Source organism: Leptinotarsa decemlineata, unplaced genomic scaffold (assembly GCF_025532065.1).
Source record: "Leptinotarsa decemlineata unplaced genomic scaffold, Ldec_3_MD MMD2_tig00078346_RagTag_RagTag, whole genome shotgun sequence".
Classification (NCBI taxonomy): domain Eukaryota; kingdom Metazoa; phylum Arthropoda; class Insecta; order Coleoptera; family Chrysomelidae; genus Leptinotarsa; species Leptinotarsa decemlineata.
In genome coordinates, this window is record NW_027412724.1 from 3,623,512 (window position 1) to 3,635,892 (window position 12,381).

The 12,381-nt window shown below is 32.4% G+C and overlaps 1 protein-coding gene across 1 annotated transcript in view; it reads left to right on the plus strand.

Annotated features, from left to right (window-relative positions):
- Positions 1 to 12,381, plus strand: part of LOC111515065 (lipase member H-like) — a 30,227-nt gene that overhangs the window by 17,599 nt on the left and 247 nt on the right. The gene's annotated exons all lie outside the window — the stretch shown is intronic.

Below are 12,381 nucleotides of genomic sequence, written 5' to 3' on the forward strand. Positions count from 1 at the left end.
TGATAACTGAACGATATCATGGAATGTATTTGATGTTGATTTTTTATAATCAAACGATTTTCAACGGTAAACATCATCTGGTACGAAATAGCAGTTGTTGAAAGATTTGATATTACTTACATACTTCAAAAAATATTTCGAAGCAATATCTAGATATCAAAGATGTTACAATATAGCCTTTATGTACAGTCCTTATTTTGTGTTACTCATTAAAAGAGTTAACTTGGTATAACAATACTACAACAACTAGCTATGATAAAACTGTCTAAAGATTGATCTTGTATTCATTGTGAGCTGAACCTCTCGCATATCTTTTCAAATAATTCAAATTATTTATTCGTCCTCATTTTCACAGTTCTGGATAACTGTTCTGTTTTGAGCAATAATATGTCGATATCTATCCTGTATGATTTTTCGAAACGATTCGAACTCGAACTCAAATTGTAAACGATGTCTTGTGGTAGGCTCATTTCGGTTATTATTCATTTGTAGTTCTAATTTATTTTCTAGGAAGTTTACCAAGAGTTGTTCATTTTCGGACGTGAATTTAACATTGAAATTGTAGCGTATACAATGTTTACAACTGCACAAGCAAACGTCAGCTCCTCGTCAGGCGGCACTGGGTCATGGGTTCAAACTACATACAATTATTTCATTATTTTTACTACATTACCTTTTGTTTTGAAGTCAAATGCCACGGAGCGCCACTGAAATTATTGTTGTTGTGGAACTATTTGTGGAACCTATTGAGTATTGACAGAGAGAAATGAAAAAAACGTTTGAAATACACAAATGAATTTTAATAATAACCCAAATACATGACATACAACTTGATGAGTATATGCAATGAATAATAAAAAACTTATGAATTTTCTGATACTGATCATTTTCTGAATTGTTTGGGTTTCAACCGACTTGATACCATGTTATACTATTGATGTGGTATAATGAAAATAGGAGAATGATAATGTCTCACTCAGATTATACTCATACATAAAATAATTTCAGGACATATCTCAAACTAGGTGCAACTGACCTCAATAATCTTCACACGATAATGGTAACATTCAAGTGTGTATAATATTATTCGTTCATCTGAATGAAAGCTCAGAAGAAATCTAGAATCAGAAATGACTGGAATAGAACGACTCGACAACACATGGGCTCAAAACCAAATGGGCTCAGCAACTAAACGTCTCAGCAACTGAAGAGTGTTCAGCAACACGATTATCCATCGACATCTTCTGCCTTCCGCATTGAAAAATGAAAACTTGGGGACTAGGTCTCTCCAAAGGTACATTCCAAAACAAAGACCCAGTGAAATAGGTACATTTTACAACCCATTCCATGTTTATTATACTTGTATGGAAGAAGTGAATTTGAAATTGTCGTTCCGATGTAAAATGTTTCTTTGAACAATTTTTTTACATACCTCTTGACTCCAGCGGGATTTTAAACCACGATAAGTCTTCAAACAAATAAACATATGAAAAACCAAAAAACATCAGAAAAAAACAGAAAAAGAGCAGAGGAATATGAGGTCTAATCCTCTCAACAGATACTACACGACTCCTTTTTTTCCAAAATCTCACAAAAATGGTGAGCTTCGAAGCTTTTTTTGTTGTACAGCAAAACTTAGCTAGAACTGTAGAACCTCCTGCTTCGGTGTGAAACTTCGCCTACCGCACAAAAGTGTAATATCTGTCTCCTTTCAATACATGCCAGAATGAGAGGGCAATGAACATGGCATATTAGTATAGTCGAAGTAACTGATGTAGTAATTCTTAAAGCTATCGGCGAAGTTGAAGGCCAAAAAAACCAATACAAAGAAATAATGCCGGTACGAATAAGTCCACGTGGACTGAAGAACTGGCGGTTCGTATTGTATAATTTTTACTAACCGAGTTTTATGACTGGCTAAAGGGTCATAAAATTAAATTTAAGGTCATGTTACGTTGACGAATAGAATGCGAGGATGTTTATACTCGTTTTGTTGTCAATGTTCAGTTCAGGAACTAATCACGAGTTGAGTGTTGAAATATGATATTGGTGCAATTAAAATTACATAAATTTTTTTTTATTTGTTTGAAATATGGCGTCTTTGGACAAGTACTAATAGTAACGAGTGAGATAACAACGCAGACTTTTTCCTGTGTAGTGATTCCAATAGCGCTGGTGAACAATGCGAAAAAGAGTTACCAGTGAATAAGATTCGGATGCATTTGAATATTGAAACACAGAGGGTATGTTTCAATGTAAGTATATAAGAATCTACGTATCGAGTTTGGTTTCGAGGGAAAAAAATTACAAGCAACATCAGATTTGACCGAAATTCCTTTCTCAACTGTACGTAAAATAGTCAAAAACAAACCTTATGAAAACAAGACGCGAAGTGATGCAGGATTACCAAAACCTTTAGATGTTCATCTAATAAAATCATTAAAAAAAACAAAATACAACTGTTACAAAAGCAATGAGATTCCTACAATTGAAATCATAAGGAAGAAATTGAATACTTCTGGTCATAACGTAAGCTGCTGTGACAAAACTCTTCAGAATTGGATAAAGAAACTAGGATTAAGATTGAAAATAATAAGCAAACGTCAAGCAGTTATGGAAAGCAGAAGAATAGTGGAATTGCGTAACAAATACTTAGAACAAATAACTAAATATGAACAAGAACAACGGCAAATTTTCTATTTGGACAAAACTTGGTATGACACTCACAACACAGTTACGAAACGGTGGACTGATGGTTCGAGAATGTGTACGCCTAACATGCCTGCAAACAAAGGATCGCAACTAATCATTGTGCATTGCGGAAGAAGTAAGGGATGGGTACCAAATTCTTTGAAATTATGAGGAAAAAACTTGAGGACTGCAATGTTGACTATCATAAGAACATGAAAGCTAATATATTTGAAAAATGGTTTAAAAACACATTGGTCCCAACTTTGGATGCGAATAGTGTAATAGTTCTTGACAACGCTTCCTATCATTCGCGACAGCTCATCAAAGTACCGAATAAAACTTCGAGGAAAGATGCAATATAAAGTTTTTCAATGGATAACAATTTGTATTCTGAAGATAACTATACCAAAAGCCAACTACTTGAAGTTTTACAGACAGAAACATTCGGAAAAGTGTATAAGATGTATGAAAATGTTGCTGAAAAGTATGGACCCCCTATTTTTGTGTTTTCAATCCCATCGAGTTGATTTAGGGAAAATTGAAAGAAAGCATAAGGCGTAGAAATATTTTTTCAAAATTTGATAAGAAGGTGATAGAGCTAGTTAAAAAAGAAGTATCTAATATTACCGAAGAAGACTTGCAGAAGAGGATTGAAAAAGTAATTTCAGTTGAAAAAGACTATATGGAGATCGGACACTTCCATATCAATGATGGAAATAAATTCATTATTGATTTGAATGACGACAGTGATAGTGAAACGGAGAATGTGGAAGAGGAATTATCAGAAGCTTTCGAAAAAAGTTACTGAAGTGTTTTTGAAGCGATCAAAAAATAGACCTCATCAGCGCGGTCAATAGCCAGAAACACGTGTCCGCGGTTTGCCCTTATTTTTTGAGTGTTATCTCCACGATTTATTTCATTCTTGATTTGTATCATACACACTCGATAAAATCTCTATCTATCTATACATATATATATATATATATATATATATATATATATATATATATATATATATATATATATATATATATATATATATATATATATATATATGGGTAGGTAGTTAGGTTAGATTAGGTCACACGTCAGTTGGTTTATTTGACCACCGCAACCCGGAATCGTTTATTGTGGTTCTCACCTATTCAAGTGCCAGTGAATAGTATTAAGAAGTATTTTCAATTATCACTCTGTTATTTCAATACCTACTTTCCCACTCATCTATATAAACGAAATATTCATATTTTGTCTTCAATCGAGGACCGCCTGCCCGGTACTGACGATGCCTAATAGGCTGAAACAGCTGTCTACCGGTGGCTCTCAAATTGAAATCAATATGGGAATGATTAGAAAGTACTTATCTATTTATGTTTTTTTCATGGAATTATTTTTCAGCAGCTTGACTGCATTAACCTTTGTCGATTTCATATCATTTCTAGAAACATATAGATTCGTTTTCCGATGGCATTTCAGGTTAGCTCCCAAATTTCTGCTACCGCATTTGTCGGTTGATTGGTAAAACAACCAACACTGACATAAAAAACTTGGCAAGTTGACTTGGGTTTAACACCAATAGGTGGTTTCACTTATGTTTCACTTGCGTTTACGCAGTTATTTTTATCAAGTACTTTTCTGGTTTTTCACATTTTCTCTTCAATCGAGGACCGCCTGCCCGGTACTGACGATGCCCAATAGGCTGAAACAGCTGTCTACCGGTGGCTCTTGAATTGAAATCAATATGGGAATGATCAGAAAGTACTTATCTATTCATCTTTAGATTTTCAGGGTATTATTTTCCAGCAGCTTGACTGCATTGACCTTTGTCGATTTCATATCATTTCTAGAAACAAATGGATTCGTTTTCCGATGGCATTTCAGGTTAGCCTCCAAAATTTCTGCTACCGCATTTGTCAGTTGATTGGTCAAACCACCAACACTGACTTAAAAACTTGGCAAGTTGATTTGGGCGTAACACCAATAGGTGGTTCCACTTATGTTTCACTTGCGTTTACGCAATTATTTTTATCAAGTACTTTTCTGGTTTTTCACATTTTGTCTTCAATCGAGGACCGCCTGCCCGGTACTGACGATGCCCAATAGGCTGAAACAGCTATCTACCGGTGGCTCTTCGATTGAAATCAATATGAAAATGATCAGAAAGTACTTATCTATTTATCTTTTGATTTTAATGGAATTATTTCCCAGCAGCTTGACTGCATCAGTCTCTCTCAAATTGAAATTAATATGGGAATAAGAAAGTACTTATCTATTTATCTTATATATATATATATATATATATATATATATATATATATATATATATATATATATATATATATATATATATATATATATATATATATATATGTATACTGTAAATGCGTGCTCACACCTCTCTTTCTATCTCTTGCTTCAACATTAATATACAGAATGTAACTCTCTCTCTCTCTTTCTATCGTCACTAACTTATACCTCCCTCTCAACTTCTATTCGCCTTGCCCGTTCACACTTTTCGTAACGCTATCGCCACGCATTCATCAGCATACTCCCTAATTTAAGGGCGCGTGAAGAAGTTTTACTTCAAAAAGTCGATTTTCGATTCAATGGGGACATTTTTCTATCATAACCTCAACTGTTAACCACCCTGTACTTAGTGTGACACATCATTGAGAATGTAATTTTAGAAGTTCACTCAGTAACTGTTTCGTACGTATTTTTTCTTTCTGGTGCTCTCTTATGAAAAAAACAACCGTTCCGTATTTTAAATTATGGTACCTACTTCATGAAAGATATTGTGAACTATTCATGAAAAGATAAAAAAATGTATAGATACACACACATAATTTCAAAATAAAACAGTTCACAGTAAGTGCTGGATTATTTTTCCATAGCAGATATATTTGAGTAGGAGTTAGTGCCGATACGTTGTCAGATATTTTGGAGAGAGGAGAGTTTGACAGATGAGGTTATGACCGGAAGTTATACCTTTTGAATTGTATATCGGCCTGTATTTTTTCTCAATCCTTTTTTCAAAATTTTCTAAATCAATGTGTTTTGAAGATATTCATTGTTTCGTTTTTGATATCTGTATACTGTATATTTGAAAATACGACCACAACGTGAATGTTCAAATGGCCTTAGATCAAATCAATCATTCCATCCTCCACTGCATAGTGTTGGTTTCTCAAATATATTTTGCTTTTCATGAATCTACCCTACATTTTTGCTGTGAAGAATGCAATTCCAAACACATTATAAAAGTTATTGAAATTGCAAAATTTATTCAAGTGTTCAATTTAGATTTATTATTCTTAGCCGTGCTCTTTTGCTGATGGTATATTAGGTATATTAGGAGTCAATATCAATGAATATGGTTTTCGAATTCTGATTCAGCATTCCCAAAATCCCCTTAGTAGAAAATAACTCGATATGATCCCGAAAACTTTATTAATTCATTGTAATGGTACGAAGCGAATATTTCAACAAAAAAATATATTGTGAGTTTCATTGAGAAAATACTCTTTTCAGGACTTATAGTTAGGTTTCGAACTCCTTCAAAACAATTTCGAACGTAGTGGTTTCTGTGCGTGCTGAATCCATTTGAAAACAATTCTCATTTATATTGACTCCTAACATACTTTTCATGGGTAATTGACCTTGTTACCCCCTGTGAATCAGTACGCCTGTAGAGTGAATTTTTTGGCATCTTTCAACAGTACTTTCTATCCCTTATCATTTACGAGATTTGATTTTGAAAATCCCTGTATATAATCCCATGGAAAATAAACAACATGGGTACCGTTCCCAAAGAACATATAAGGAGTCATTCTGAGAAATTAATGAACTTGAATACGAGAAAAGGTAATGGAAATGCGTTAGAATTAATATAAGATGACGGAATAGATGTGTAAAGTAATACTTGGCAAATTCGTCAGATCAGCTGTCAAGCGCCAGTGGAATCTTGTACCCCGCTGGAAATGGGGCTCAGAGAAATTTAATTAGTAGACAATACAGCCACTTCACACCTCCAGCTAGTACATACTTTACGATATCTTATCGCATTTCAACTGAATTGGAAGTCAATGTGTTAGTGCTGGATGTCAGAGGCGGAGAATTGAAGAGACTTACAGGCTATATGTTCTTGTTGAAAATATAAATTGTTAAGTTGAGGAAGCAATCTGTTTAATTATTTATTTATAATAATTTTCTACATATATTTGAGTCAAACATGATGTTATAACTGGTGGCATAACACGGAAAAAGGAAAAACTTTTCTACAAAACAATGTTAACTAAACAGGGTGTTTATCAAACATGCGGCAAAAGTTTGAGTGACTATTGCTTGGACTATTCTAAGGATATGTTATCCTTTGATGATTTTTGATAGAGCGCTTTGTTTCGAAGATAGGGAGCGAAATAGAATTTCGACGATAAAAATTTATAACAAAAAATTACACATAATGTTTCTCAATATACAAGAACTGATAATAATGACAATTCTCTGCTTGGATGTAGTGTAGTATGCTATACTTTTATTTCGACTACGTTAATGATTTTAAAATTACCAAAATTGTTATTGTCGTAATTCTTTCCCCCCCCCGTATCTTCGAAACAAAGCGAAACAAAGGACCAAATATCCTTAGAATAGTCTAAGGAATAGTCCACATGTTCAATAAACACCCTGTATATGGTGAAGATGATATGGATATAAATTTGTACATTATTTATAGTGTCGTCGAATGAGGGATTTTCATAATTTGAAAATTCACATGACGACCGTGAGATTATTCAAACTGAAGTCATCTCTAGGTGAGTCTATTCTTGAAAGACTTCAAAATAGATCTCCATTGGAAAAATAAAATTTTTTGATGTCATTTTCTTCATCAGCAATGAAGGTATATAATAATTTTGCATTTGACAGATCTCATATAAGTATTCGAAAAATAGGCAAGAGATATTTTCAAATTGCTTTCTCACTATCAATATTTTCTATTGATTAGCAATAAATTCACTCATTGGTAAAAATAATACTTGCAAGAGAAAAATCGTTAAAAAAAGGTTTCTCCCCAAATGTGAGTTTGTCAATAAATCAATAGTAAGAGTTAATATTGAGGAACAATTTTTCCGAAAAATATCATTACTAATATTGGTCTTTTGAAATCATCCGTTCAGTCAGATATGAACAAATCAATTTTTGCTGAATATTTTTACCTTGAGAACCTGTTTTTTCGACCTTTACATGTCGAAGAAAAAAAAATGAAATGATTTTGCATTCAACAGATCCCAAAACAGGTTCGAAAAATAATCAAGAGCAATATCATTGATATTTTTTTGAATTGCTTCCTCACTATCAATAGTCTCTATTAATTTGCAACACACACGCCTTTCACCATCAACAATAATCTTCTGGAAAAAGTATCTTGTTTGTTGTTGTTTTGTCAATGATTCAATTTTCTGGAAGAAATTAATATTCCACAAACAAGTCAATCTTTTATAACATTTCTGTCACAATGGGAGTGATTTGTGATTTGGAAATGGAACAATCGGAATATTTGAAAAACAAATAGCTTCATTTGATTTTTTTAAATACATAAAATTTTTTATGAAAAAAACTCAAGATCAAAAATTCATAGTTTTTTGACGGGGATCTTTTCGGCAGTAGACTCAAGAAGTACAGAAAAAATTTGAGATTTTCAATTTGAAAATCTCTCGGTTTTTATGTGAATTTTCGAGTTTCCTTCATTTGTAGAAAGCATAATTGATAAACAATTTGCAGATTTTTTGCAACGTATGATATGCTTCTCATTTATACATCTCAAACTGATTTTTTTCATTCAGTAAGAAGTTTTTTCCAGTTAGTTTCCAGCAAGAAAGTCAGTTAAATATTTTTATTCGTTTTTTATTAATATTTTTAACTTTTTTGATTTTCATATGCAGAACTTCATCGAATCCCGAGCACACAATTTTTATGCTGACAAAATTAGACTACTCGAAAAAAGTACACTGAATCGAGTGACGGTCATATCGATTGAATTGAGCGAGTATTACCTAAAATACATATCCAGATATATTATCACCCCTCAAGCTACTTAAACATATAAATATAACATAAAAATATAAATTTCCATCAGGAACGATCAACATTTTATACTTTTCCAGTTATTGAACAGGCAAATTTTCATGTCTATTTTCTTAGTTAGATAGTGAGTAACGATAGTACTAATCAAGAAATCCGTCCTTCCGAACAGATAGAATCACATGAAATTTACCGATTTTCAAGTTTTTTTTGAACATCTAAATTCGTATTCCGAGAAATTAATCCTAATGACTTTTCTGTTAACCAGCTGCCGTGTCCGTACCAAAGATGACACCCATAATGCCAAATTTGTGCAATAGAAAGATCAACGAGATCTAACTTTTCAACGTGTAATCCCCAGAACAAAGCAGGATATTCCATGAAAAGTACACCTGTTGACGTTTTCAATTATTCAAAAACAGAATATGGTAATTATGTCATCCAGAACTCATGAAACAATTTCGAAATTCAATGTTGTCAGTTGAACTCGTTAATAAAAGTGTTTATATCGGATTGAATTAAAAAACTGCCCAAATTCATTGATTTCTTCAACAACAATAATGGAATTTCAGGTCTGAATCAAGTTTCAATAGGGAAAAACAACTCTGGAATAATTTATTTGAAGGATTTGAAACGGAAAATATTAAATCATTTGCAATTGAGATGCAACTTCAAACGAGTATCATTTTCCATAATTAATTGTTTGTAGTACTGTAGTACCCATTGTGAAATAGAAACAGTATATATATTTTTTTTTGGGAAAGAAAGTTTTTGGCTTTCTACTACTCCATCTGATACAAAAAAAAGGGATGAGAGAATCTTCCAAAGAAAGGAAGGAAGTAATCAATTTGAAACTCTATACATGAATGTGTAGATCATGCAAAGAAGTAACTTTCAGACACAAACTGAAAGAAAGTCCTCCTGAAACAGCTACTTTCATATAAACATTGAATTACACGAAAGAAAATAATCCTTTCGAAACAAATACTTCTATATGAACACTGAATTATACAGAAGATACTTTTCTCTACTCAGTTTGTATTTCAAACATTTTTTGTGGAATAAGAATCAGATATCATTCACATGAGTTCTACTTTGAATGAATGGTAATAAATTGTACTCACATGGAACACTGTCACCCTCACTGGTAAACACCATGTGAGTACAATTTATTACCATTCATTCAAAGTAGAACTCATGTGAATGATATCTGATTCTTATTCCACAAAAAATGTTTGAAATACAAACTGAGTAGAGAAAAGTATCTTCTGTATAATTCAGTGTTCATATAGAAGTATTTGTTTCGAAAGAATTATTTTCTTTCGTGTAATTCAATGTTTATATGAAAGTAGCTGTTTCAGGAGGACTTTCTTTCAGTTTGTGTCTGAAAGTTACTTCTTTGCATGATCTACACATTCATGTATAGAGTTTCAAATTGATTACTTCCTTCCTTTCTTTGGAAGATTCTCTCATCCCTTTTTTTTGTATCAGATGGAGTAGTAGAAAGCCAAAAACTTTCTTTCCCAAAAAATTAATCACTCCTAAAAATATGACCCCTTCAATTCAAGTATATATATTATTATTCACATTCTCCTGTTACACAGAAAAACTTACTAAACAATTCTTCCATATTAAAGTTTATCATTCTCTGATTGTCAAAAAAAGTCACACCAAAAAAATATTTATGCCACAAAACTAAACGAACAAGATGTTATTTGTGGAGTTCTGAATGAAATATTTCGAGTTTTTCTAACCAAAATACAAAACTTGAAAATTGTAAACATTGAATATAAGCAACCAATCCTGAACGAACGATGGTCGAGTAGAAGTGCTATATCAATAAATACATTATTCCGATTCGAAAACATATGTACTACTACAGTGAACAGTCCAAATGAAAATACGAGAAAAACCATAAAAATTTCAAAAATATCGTGCCCCCAAAATATTGTCCAACTTGAACCGGGAAATGTTCACCTTTCCAGAAGTCTCATAAGATTTGAGAAAGAAAGGTTTCGGATTTCTACTTCACCATCTTTATATAAAAAAATATGGTTATCTGCCCTTCCAAAAAAAGAAAGGACGTACCTACTCAATTTCAAAAAATCAACTCTATACATAGATGTGTCGATTATGCAGAGAAGTAATCTTCAGACACAAACTGAAAGAAAAGCCCTCCCGAAACAACTACTTTCATATAAAAGTTCAATTACATGAAAGGAAAATAATTTCAAGACAGATACTTTTATATGAACACTGAATTATACAATCACCACTTTTCTCTATCAAGTTTGTATTCCAAACATTGGTTATGGAATTGATTCAGATATCATTCACAGAATTCCTACACAATATGGTAAAAGGATGAGGTAAAATTTAACTTACATGGAACAATGTCATCTTCACTGGTGGATATCGGATGTTTCGACGTATGACACTTATCGTCTCTTCAGCACCAAATAAGCCTAATCTACTCATGTCATGTGAGGCAGTACGTAATGACATTCATTCGCTTGTTTGATTAAATCCCAGCCAAAGGAATCTTGTTTAAATTGAAAAGGTGTATATATTTAGAAGAGAATAATTTTTTGGAATTCTCTCCTCTCCAATAATTGATCTCTCATTTTAATCTAATGAGATATTGTGAAACCACAAAATATTTCAAAGATATATTTATACAAACAAAACTGTTAACTATAGATATGGACCTTTAAGGGAGGTGGAGTTATAAGACAAATTGAGGGCACAAATTTCAATTTGTGAAAGTTACTCCTGAATAAAACTGTCTTGTTCAAAAAGTCCGTCTCCGAAAACACACAAATTTCATGTAGAAGAAATATGTCTTTTCAATTAATCGTAATCGAATGTCAATGTGATACTGCACTGGCACTCTCTTCCTTTCTAGTATCTCTGCTAAATAACCAGACAGTTTGTTAATTTGCGTCTTATAAGTTAGACACGTTGGATTCTATCTCCTCGAATCCATGATATGCAATGATTAAATTTGCTGTAGTTTTACCCATCAACTGATGAGTGATCTTGAAATTCAAGTGTCTAGCTCGGAAACTGACAATAGGAGAATGTGTTAGCGTCAAAGGGTTAGACATTCTCCATTATAGTAAAATCAAATTAATTGGTCGAGATAATACGCTTCCTCGAAGACAAACAAAATATGTATAAGGAATCAACGATGAGAGAAAAGCAGAAATTTCAAGAATTTTTTTATGAATAATGCCGATGCGATAGTTGCATCCCAGTTTGTATTCCTAATTTCAATCTGCCCAGAATACTCGTAAGTGGGATGGAATTATCATTGAGTACGTTGAATTGAAATTCATTCTTTTTCTCAGTAATTATAATAGAATGTCTTCATTTGGAACGAATCAAACTTTGTGTTATTCTTATTGTCTTCGATATATATATATATATATATATATATATATATATATATATATATATACCCATAGTGTTGGTATTGTCTTTCAAACTATAAGTAACTAACTAAAAGTAAAAATTATGTTTCTCTTTGTGATTCCCGAACAGATCATTACGAATCTGAAGAAATTAATCAAAACGTTGAAAATAATGAGATCTTTATTGTTGATAATTTTTTTC